This window comes from Bidens hawaiensis, unplaced genomic scaffold (genome assembly GCF_021521415.1).
Source record: "Bidens hawaiensis isolate Kalapana, Puna unplaced genomic scaffold, B.hawaiensis_p1.1 tig00013743_1, whole genome shotgun sequence".
Taxonomy (NCBI): domain Eukaryota; kingdom Viridiplantae; phylum Streptophyta; class Magnoliopsida; order Asterales; family Asteraceae; genus Bidens; species Bidens hawaiensis.
In genome coordinates this window covers 590,415-602,026 of record NW_027492168.1, presented here as the reverse complement: position 1 = coordinate 602,026, position 11,612 = coordinate 590,415, and the positions used below count along the sequence as shown (strand labels likewise).

At 36.0% G+C, this 11,612-nt stretch overlaps 1 pseudogene across 1 annotated transcript; it reads right to left on the bottom strand.

The window, feature by feature from the left end:
• Window positions 1–2,361: 2,361 nt before the first annotated feature.
• On the bottom strand, window positions 2,362–7,124 carry LOC143544747 (glutamate receptor 3.3-like; annotated as a pseudogene). Its single transcript, XR_013137306.1, has 7 exons — window positions 6,733–7,124; window positions 5,931–6,216; window positions 4,345–5,648; window positions 3,694–3,971; window positions 3,583–3,614; window positions 2,917–3,323; window positions 2,362–2,775 (listed from the first exon to the last, which is right to left on the bottom strand). The product of XR_013137306.1 is annotated as a glutamate receptor 3.3-like (transcript).
• Window positions 7,125–11,612: the final 4,488 nt, after the last annotated feature.

Sequence of the window (11,612 nt, the reverse complement as noted above, 5' to 3'; positions counted from 1 at the left end):
GCATACTAATGTTTTTGATTCTATAATATAATGTTACTTGGTTGTTGGTAATACATATCTGTTATGATTTGGGTTGGTGTCATAATATGTTCTTTTGCCGAAAGATATCAAACCAATGTTTGCATTAGCTTGATTTAAACCGTTTAAGGGTCGTGGTACTTGATTAATTCATACTAAAGCAAACGTATACTGTTACAAACTTACAATCATGCTTTAGTAACTCTATTCATTCACAATGCCATATCCATTCATAAAGCAAACATATACTGTTACAATCATGCTTTAGTAACTCTAGTTGTTTTTTTAATTTATTCATAAAAGCAAACATATAGTTTCATGACTTCATCACAAGCTAACAGTTGCGCTCATTAAAATACCAAATGGACATCATTAATATATAAAGTGAATGACTGTAGACGATTTTCCATCTACTTTATGCAACAAAACTAGAACCATCAGATCTTAACGATTCCTTACAAGAAATTACAGATGTATTTTACTACTTAAAAAAACAGTTATCACTTATAGATGATATACAAGAAGCTAAATAAACTCACATAAAAAAAAAATCAAAGCACAATTAATAGCAACAAAGGTGATCAGTGTTTCTCTCATTATTTGTCCCACATCGGAAGCTTACAAAACTCATATTCTCTTTATAACATACGCTCTTAAGTTATCTGACACCTGGCTTGGTTGTCAGAGCGTTAGCCGGCTTGCTTGTTCTAAGTTGCGAGTTGGGTCATGTGGCTCGAGCGAAGGCTATGAGTCACATAGTTCCTAGAGTAGGGGGCACCACGGAAGGCTGGCTTCACAGAGAGCATCAAAAACCCCTCGCTCGTGACAGTGGGAGGATAACATGCCGGAGCCCTGACTTGGGCCGTGTAACCTCCTGGATAGTCTCAGTCGAACAACCATCTTTTTCAAACCATTGTTTTTTTGTTCAAATTTTGTTAAGTGTTTGGGAAAAAATGTATCAGTAACGATTATAGCACTTCAAAATTTGAAGTGCTAGAGTAGGGGGCACCACGGAAGGCTGGCTTCACAGAGAGCATCAAAAACCCCTCGCTCGTGACAGTGGGAGGATAACATGCCGGAGCCCTGACTTGGGCCGTGTAACCTCCTGGATAGTCTCAGTCGAACAACCATCTTTTTCAAACCATTGTTTTTTTGTTCAAATTTTGTTAAGTGTTTGGGAAAAAATGTATCAGTAACGATTATAGCACTTCAAAATTTGAAGTGCTAGAGTAGGGGGCACCACGGAAGGCTGGCTTCACAGAGAGCATCAAAAACCCCTCGCTCGTGACAGTGGGAGGATAACATGCCGGAGCCCTGACTTGGGCCGTGTAACCTCCTGGATAGTCTCAGTCGAACAACCATCTTTTTCAAACCATTGTTTTTTTGTTCAAATTTTGTTAAGTGTTTGGGAAAAAATGTATCAGTAACGATTATAGCACTTCAAAATTTGAAGTGCTAGAGTAGGGGGCACCACGGAAGGCTGGCTTCACAGAGAGCATCAAAAACCCCTCGCTCGTGACAGTGGGAGGATAACATGCCGGAGCCCTGACTTGGGCCGTGTAACCTCCTGGATAGTCTCAGTCGAACAACCATCTTTTTCAAACCATTGTTTTTTTGTTCAAATTTTGTTAAGTGTTTGGGAAAAAATGTATCAGTAACGATTATAGCACTTCAAAATTTGAAGTGCTAGAGTAGGGGGCACCACGGAAGGCTGGCTTCACAGAGAGCATCAAAAACCCCTCGCTCGTGACAGTGGGAGGATAACATGCCGGAGCCCTGACTTGGGCCGTGTAACCTCCTGGATAGTCTCAGTCGAACAACCATCTTTTTCAAACCATTGTTTTTTTGTTCAAATTTTGTTAAGTGTTTGGGAAAAAATGTATCAGTAACGATTATAGCACTTCAAAATTTGAATAGGCTCGAAAACACATAATATCAGTTAAGCAATCCTATGTAAAGATCATTTCCACGATACAAAACTAGAGATGACAATAAGTGGGTACTAATGGCGCACGGGTTCTAAATACTAGCTATATTTAAATGTTGAATAAATGAATATGATAGCATACAAAACTAGAGATGACAATAAGTGGGTACTAATGGCGCGCGGGTTCTAGATACTAGCTATATTTAAATGTTGAATAAATGAATATGATAGCATACATCTTTAATAATGCCATCTCCATATGAGGTGGATAATACATACTTTCATCACAAATATGTACAACTTTTACTCAATATCATTCTAAATTTGGATTGCCTCTATAAAATTTAGTTACAAGTTTAAATATAGCATTATTAGTTTATGACAAAATGTAACTATTTAAAAACAAAAAATAATAATCTATCCTTATTCTGAATCATTTCCAATCTCAGTGTCTTTCTCAACTTTTTGCCTTTTCTTATCTCTATCTCTCGGCTCTTTCTTCTCGTCAATAATCGATATGAGCGTTTGAAGCCGCTTTGACCGTGACGCCGAGCCGTCCGACTCAGCCTGTCGCACGAGCCACATTACGAAACCGACGAAACACCTGACAAAAGTATATGAAAATGGGTGAAACAAACTATACCACAAATAAGAAAGAGCCCCCAAAAGCTTGACAAATGCAGCCGGTCCGATTCAAGCTCCGAGTTGTCAGTGCTGCAACCGCTTCTTATCAGCCACTTGTCATGGATCCGTTGCAGGTCCCCGTTTTCCGATAGGGACAGGATTGCCGTTGACAAGTCAACCGCCAATGGCGAGTCACGTGGAAACGCCTACAAGTTTATGATAAAGATAAAAATTTATTATTCATTTTTTACCCTTCAATATTATTCAATATTTTGAGTTTTGAAAATGTTTCATTGACCACGAAAGTCAAAACACCAAGAACATACAAAGTGACAGGACAAACATACAAATCCCCATCCACTCTTTGTGAACTCGCGCCCAACAACCCGAAACTTGCACTGGTTTGACAAGAAAAGCTCAATGTACGGGCGCTCGTCAACGATAGCTGCAACGCCGCCGTTCTTGGAACCTTTTATGAGTGCATCCGCGTAAGCATCGGGTGTTCCGAGAGCCACGAGTCTGGATTCGGGAATCCCAATTTCATCGACCAAATATCGCTCTGCAAATGACCCCACTTGATACCCAATACGATCGTTGGATTTTTTCAAGCTTTCAATCCCTTTGATCGGAGAAGATAGCTGTTGGACCGTGAGAATCGAGGTCAAACTCGCGGTGTAACTCGAATTGATTATCAAAACGACAAAAAGCCACATTAGTAGCACTATGCGTCCAAGCGTACTCGCAGTGTTCTCTCCTGCATAAAAGAAAATTAAACTTTACTCAGTTTGACTTTTCAGGTCAAACCTGGTTGCTCTTGTAATTCAAAATGAAGATGTTCTTAATGTAAAATTAGAACATTTTCTTTTTCCAATTTGTTGCATATTTTATAACATTTAAATGAAATTATTAAAACTTCGTTGAATTTTTTAGAATTCAATTGATTTTGAAAAGTAAGCATAACTCGGTTTGACTTTGTAAGTCAACAATGCATTAAGAACTAGTATCTCACTTACTATGCGCAAAAAAGAGTGTCGAAAAGCTAAACCTGAAAAGAAAACCAAAAAAATACATCATTACACAACACAATTGTAAGAATTAAGAAAAAGTTAAACAAAAATTGTTACCATAGGATTGTTATGATTTGACTTTTGGGAGACCCTCTAAACTCATCATTAATCCGGTGCTCTAAAATCCAAACAACAGTGCCAACAACAAGAAAGAAAGCCGCTGTAACCTCCCACAATGTTGGAGAAAACGGGCGCAAAAAAGCCCATGCGCCCGTATTCATTTTCTTAAACGGGGCCACCACAACGAGCCCCGATGCAGCATACGGTTGTGTGAAATCCACAATTCGTGTTCGGTTTGTTGTTATAGCAATGTCCCCAACCGCCCCATCAAATTCCTACAATAAATGTATATTTTTTTTTTTTACGGGTGGGATGATGTATAAACAAGTCTCAAGGTGCAAATGGTCCGAAGTCCGAACAAAGAAGGAAAAAAAAAAGCAGTGGTAACTTACACTACAATATAATTAAGTTAGTTAGTTATAAAAATAATTAAGCTAATTGAAGATCTGGTGATAACCCTCTTGCAAAAAATCATGTTATTATTCTAGTTATGAAAATAAATAATTACCCTAGTGAAGATCTGGCAATCAAAGTCACGGTAAGTAACCTATTTCATTTGTTAAGGTTAAATGATGATATATATTAACAAGCTCGCCACCTGCGCCCTTTTTTTCAAACACTTAAATAATATTATTAAAAAAAACTCACCCCCGCTGCAATCAGTTTCACCAGATCTGTGTAACTCGGGTTGTCTTTACCATTTCCATATGGGACAAACTGATACGGTAACAAATTAACTGCCGCAACAAACACATCAATACAAAATCCTTTCGACATGTTACTTCCCGGTAACTGTGAAACAAACTCCTTAAAACCTACTCTAAGTGGGACCGCAATTTTCAACAACTTCCCGTTATTCGGGAACTCCTATCCACGTGGCTTTGTCACAATCTCCCCGGGCCAAATCACACTATGAAGTGGTTGACTCACCTTTGACCGATTAAGTTGAAGATCCTCAGGGGTCAAAGTTGACAAACCCGTCCCGTTTGACCAATACCCAACCGTTCCGATTATGTTAATAATACCATACGCGGGGTTAACAAGATTTCTATCCGAACCAAACTTTACACGCCCAGATAAACCAACAAAATCGCTCGCCAATATATTATCCAACAACATTTTCCCATCATCAAAAATGTTCAGAGCATCAAGATGAAGATCTTCAAGTCCACCGCTACTTAATCTTGAATCATTTGAAAACGAAATGACCCCGCCTTGACTAAAAAATGTTTCAAGCGCGTGAGCTACAATCCATACGGTATCATAAGCATATAACCCATAAGAGTTCAACCCAACCGAAGTTAACTTTCTCCATTTTGATACCAGTTCTCGTTTTTTTAACGAATCGGGCGTGTGCTGACGCAGTGCAGCAACACCTTGCATATTCTCCATTTTATCAGACGGATATGGTATATTCGAATCTAAATAGGATGAAAGCCAATCGGTAGCAATCCAAACATAACCGTCGCCCATCATTCCAAGATACTGAGCAACTGAAAAGACCAAAAAGCCCATATCGGGATAAACATGAAGAACAATAACCTGTGATTCCATCAAAGCAATTTTCACCAAAATATCCATAATTTCACTCCGCCCGTATTCTGACCCGGGTGGGATCCCGACTTTAGACGATATCCTACAGCGTTTTGCTGCTAGCGTGTCATCTAATGCTAACACCCCGTTTCTTCCATAATCATCGTCTATGAAGATTGCAATAACGTCCCGCCAACCGTAATAATCGACGATCTCGGCTACTGCTGTCATTTGGTACAGATCACTCTGTGTTGTTCTTACAAAATAAGGGAACTGGAGGTTGGTTAGTGTTGGGTCCGTTGCAGCAAACGATAAGAGCGGGACTTGAAGCTCGTTTACCACGTGGGATATTATGTGGGCTACCACAGACGATTGCGGCCCTACAATTGCCACCGTGTCGCGCTCCATAAACTGTAAAGCTACATATTTAAAAAAAAAAAGATAAATCATTCAACAAGAACTGATCCTTGTTAACCAATAGTAACATATAGTGGTCCATAACATCTACTTGTATGTGGTCCATCATATTAATGGAGATAAAAAGGGGTGGCTTTTTTAAGCTTTTTAGATAACATTCAACTACTTATATAGTTATGTCAATTTATTCATATTCAGATTTCAAAAAATTGCAAATCTTGTGAGAGAATAACATGAAAAAACAACTCTTTAATCAAATTATTGTGTAAAGGTTCATGTTTTACCTCCAACCATGCCAAGAAAGCCACTACAATTAGAGCTCCTCATGTGCATTCGAAGAGTTGTTCCGGGAAGAACGGTTGGATTTTCGTTAACATCTTTAACAGCCTGCTCAATTGCAACTTTAGCAACCTTCCCAATAGTGGAATCAAAAGTGAAAATGGCACCAACATTCACATAAGCTGGTCTTGTAGAAGCATTATGTGTGGTTAAACCATTTACCCTCAAATTTAATAATACAAGACTCCAGATAACAAGAACACTCATCATATCATATCAAAAGTAACCCACCTGAAACACAGTATCATACTATTTATTATATATAACCGATTTTCGCATAAATAACCAAAAAAAAAAATAAAAAACTTGATAGCAAATTCTTGAAAAAAATAGCAAAATATTAATTGCTTACCAAGAACAGAGCTTTAAACCCTAGTTTCAAGAAACCATGATGAAGATTTTAATTAAAAAATAAAAATAAAAATCTATGATTCATTGGAATTCAACACAAATATCCAAAAAAACTGAAACTTGATTGCAAATTCTTGAAAAAAAATGACATAAAACAATAAATTGGTTACCAAGCATAGAGCTTTATACTTTAATTTCAAGAAACCATCAATCCATGAAGATTTTAAGTAAACAATCAAAAACCCAAATGAGATTATGAGGGAATATGAAAAGGGTTAATCACAAGTTAGCAACTTGGGTTGTTTCCCCCACACCTCACCCCACCAAGAAAAAGTAACAAAGAAAGAATTAGATGCAATGCCTAAAACACAATTTTATTTAAAAGAAAAAAAAAACCTTGTCATGAAAGATTCTCAACTTTAACTGATCCCCCAGAAACATGAAAAACACATGAGAACCTAAAACCATGTGAAAACAAAGACACAAAGAATCTATTTCAGGCAACTTGGTTGAAGGGGTCAATTTCTAAGGGATGTATGTATACATGTACAATAATAATGAATAAAATGTGTTGGGAGTTATTATTATTATTATTATTATTATGGGTATTGGGTGAGTGTGGATGGGAATTGAATGTACAGCCAGAAGATGACAAGTAAGTTTGGGATAAGACTTCTTGGGAAGCAAAGAGATCCATGGCTTTTAGGATATAAATTATAAAATATAAAGCATGTAACACAACTTCTCTATGCTCTGAATATTAGTTGAGTATTTTATTGTGTTAGTTGAGTTTTTTATTACATATGACATTAAAATAGCATTTAAAATATAAAGCATGGACCCATGTTTGAAAACTTTATGAGGTCACATAATGACCGAGGACACAATTCATAAGTTGGTCCTTCATAATTAGATTTTGGCAGTATGTTATGTTTTATGTAGGGTCAACTTATAGACATCATTCAGATATGGCCTATAAATTGAATTACTGTTACATGGGTTTGTAAAAAAATAAAATATTATACAAGCTATTATACAAATATTTAAAAAGGCTTGTAAAAGTTATACGACTTTTATGACTTTGGTGAAACTGACTGATGTGACGATGTTGATTAGTGTTAGAAATTATAATGTTCACCTAACCTTATGCATTATGTTACATAATCAAAAGCATTTAGTTATGTGCATAATCAAAAGGCACTGGCGTTGGACCGAACAATTTATTATGATCAATTATTGGTCGAATGAAATGATTACTAATCTATGGTGGTGGCTATGGTTGGACTTTAGAGTGTGATCATAGTTGCAAAAAAAGGGAAGCTACCATCTATAATGAATAAAAATTCAATTGTGGTGTGGTGGCTATGCTTAGCACTAAAGATTAGCCTCATGTGGATTATTATTAGTTTATATGTTCTCTTTGTTTTGTAACTGTCATTTGTAGTTTTTTTTTTTTTGAGTGTATGATCACTTAGATTATATGTTTTTATATGTGATTTATTTAGTTATGTTATAGTCTAACTAAGCATTGCCAATTTAGATGCACCCTCTAGGGTCAAGATGCAACTCATCATGAACAAAAGTGTTACCGTGCAAAAGTTTGAAAAGAGCTTTCACTGGACTCGATCCTTGGTGGTTTTCTTTTCGTATCCTTTGACGTGCGTTGTACATGATTCTGAGTGACAATGCATTTTTGTTTTTTAGGTCCCTTAAAGATGATAGAATGTCAGGACACAGCATATTATTTTTTTGCCAACTCCTCCACCATACGGTTTTTATTATCAGTCAATCTCATTGTGTACGGATGCCCCTCCATCCTTCAAATGTTGACCAAGTTGATGGTTGTGTTAACCATGTGTCATCTGAAACGTCCAACCATCATACTGTTTGAATTATTTACCTACTAACTGAAATGGATAACTAGCTTTTTCTTTATCGAATGTTGATGTACCCTTATATTTGCCGCCACGATCACCCTTACGAAAAAATTGACCACATGACTTGCACATTTTTCTTCAATCGTTGGGTGCATATGACAATACCAGTCTAACGACCTCTGGTTTTTCCCAATTCATCAAGACCTCGAGAGACACGAACAATTTAAAGAAAATATGGTTAAATAATAAAACATAATGACAAAATGTTATACCTAATAAGTGAAAAACGTCAATATGTTGCTAGAAGAGGCACCGCCTAATTTTGGATAGTTTTCATCAAAAGTCGACATTACTAACTAATTTTTGATTAAAAATTGATAACATGAGTGATAAAATGGATTGGAGGAATCTAGAATAAAATGAAGAAACTTATAGTCCTATATATACTAGTTTCATTATAGTCTTGTGCAGTGTCATTTAATCAGTGTTGAAATGTTGTAAGGTGACAAATAATTGGTGGAATCTTATATCATGCCAAATAATTGTCAGAATCTTGTATCGTGTTAAATAATTATTGGAATTTTAAATCATGTTAATCTTCACTTCAAACCATATGATAACCTACAATATACGTACAAAATAGAATAACTATTTGTTAACACAATGTTGAGTAAGTAATCACCATATTTTGTTGTGATAATATAATATAAAATAAAGGGATATTGGTTTTAAATACTCCGACCTTTGATCCATTGGCAGATTGCACTCCAAACTTACGAAATGCTCCCCAACACTCCCAACTTTTAACGTATTTTCTGCTATCACTCCCGGAGTAACGAGACACTAATTTCGTTAATGTTTTGGGTGAAAAATGTCATTTTTCAAAGTTCAAGGAATAAAATCAAAATTTCATTTATTATATATTTAATCATCTCTCTCCCACCCAACTACCACCCATGTTCCCTGCCGATAACCACCAACCTCCACCGCCACTAACAGCACCAACCATCACCGTCAAAGTTCAAGGTAATATAGTGGGTTAAGGGAAGAGATTAGGTGGAAGTGAGCCGGTGAGCTTGTTTGAAGACAGATCGAGGAGATGCAATTTTTCGTTTTTGCCTAGAGTTTGCGGAATGCTGCCGGTGTAAGTTATTTTCCATAGTTGCAGCACATCTAGCTTCGGTATATCACCGATGAAATACGGTATTAATCCGTGAAGCTTGTTACGAAATAGGTTCAGTAAAGTGAGGTTCTTGAGGTTCTGGAACGAGTCTGGTATCTCACGTGTCAATAAGTTATCATGGTTTTAAATTTTTTCGATTTCAGGAGGCACTTCATCGGTGAGGCCACAGTTAGCTGCATCGAAGCGGCAGAGGTTAGATAAGTTACCGATTTTCGGTGGAATACCGCCGATGTAGGTGTTGTAACACCCGAGGTAGATTTGTTGAAGGCTTATTATGTTTCAGAGTTCCGGCGGTATAATTCCAGTGGTGGTGATAATGGCAGCTGTGGTGGTTGGTGGTTTTCGGTAGGAACGAGGGGTGGTGGTTGGGTGGAGAGTGATGTGGAATATATAATAAATGAAATTTTGGTTTTATCCTTTGAACTTTGAAAAATGACATTTTTTACCCCAAACACTAACGAAGTTAGTGTCTCGTTTCTCCGGGAGTGCTTGAAGAAAATATGTTAAAAGTTTGGAGTGTTGGGGAACATTTCGTAAGTTAGGAGTGCTATCTGCCGATGAGTCAAACTTGGGAGTATTTAAAATCAATATCCCTAAAATAAATAAGCAAACCAATATTGTAAGTATTAACAATTAAACAATGAGCAAATAAATTGTGTCGATTTGCCATTACCTAGAGAACCGGGCTATGGCTACTAAGACGGCGTATGATCATACTTTATATGTGATTATGATGGACCTCTCCAAATGCGATAAAGTAAATCAATTAGCAAATACCAAATACGCATTTAATCGTTCAACAGATAATAATCACAATTTGCTAGTTGTGAATAATATGTGATATGAATATATTAACAAGTACAAGTAAAGTCTCCAAAATTGTTTTAAAATAGTAAAATAAGGGGAGCGATTACTCACCTTATTGATTAGGCGAGATAATAATAATAAAATAAGATTAAACGAGGAATTTAACGTGCTGAATGATCCGACACAAAATAAAATTCAACTTTGAGATAATAAACTAGAATTAAAAACGAGAACAAGTCGTTGGAATCAAGTCAAACAGATGTATAAAACTCAAGATATGAAATATTAATGTTTTGGTACTGTTCAGAGTCCGAACTTTGAATCTGTAGTCGGGTTCTGGTCAGTACACTCAAAATGTCAAGACAAACATAATTCTGGACCGAAAGCTAGTTTTGACCAGAAGCAATAGTAATTGAATAAACAAAAGAATCAAATTGACTAACAAAACTCCATAAGTCAGTAAAATTGATTGATGGATTTTGTTAGTTAGATAAAAATAGATGTTTTATCAGAAGAAAACTTACCCGAAAAGATAACGGAACGATGAGAAAATACGAGACAAAGAGTCTTGAAACATGTTTGGCATCGAGTTTGAATAATGTTTATTGGCTTTTTCAAAAAGCCAGAACTTTGGGCTTTTGGAAACTGTTTTTTAACTTTTTCAAAAAAACTAAAATAAAAAATATTTTTTTTGATTGCCAAACACATTTTAACTTATTGGCTTTTTGAAAACACCAGTAAGCCAATAAGCATTTTTCAAACACAATCTCAAACATGCTCTTGAAGCACCGAAGTCAAACCAAAGAATAAAAAATTCTTGAAGAAAAACACCACGAAAATTAGAGATGGTGGCTGAGTTTATAGAAATGTTTTAGGGTTTTATGATAAGTTTATTAAATAATAACGATCAAAATTTGTTTATTTGGTTAACGAACTCGTTTAAGAACGAAAAAAGTAATTAATGACAAAATCGAGTGTTGTAACTAACAAATTCGTTTATAATCTCAAAGGAATGAACTTGGAAATGTAACAAGATCAAATGACTTTTCTTGTAGCTTAATTCTCATTAATTGGGTCGAAAATAGGAATATTTGGCATTAAAACGAAATGAAAAAGTATTAGCTGACCAGACAGTTGGCCGTGTTACCCGACCAACATATGGCAGCCCTGTCTCGCTACGTGACGGGTGAGTTCTCATCAGATTTTCCAATTTATTATTTTTAGTCCCTGTATTTCTATAAAATGTGTTTTTTAACCAAAATAAGCAATTTTAAGGGTTTTTAATAATTGTTTGACGAGTTTAAAAGTTATGAAGTTATAAGATAAGTTAAACCAAGTTAAATACTAATGAATGCTAGTTTTTATGAATACGAAAGATTTGAATTACATACCCAAGTCGGGTAAACATA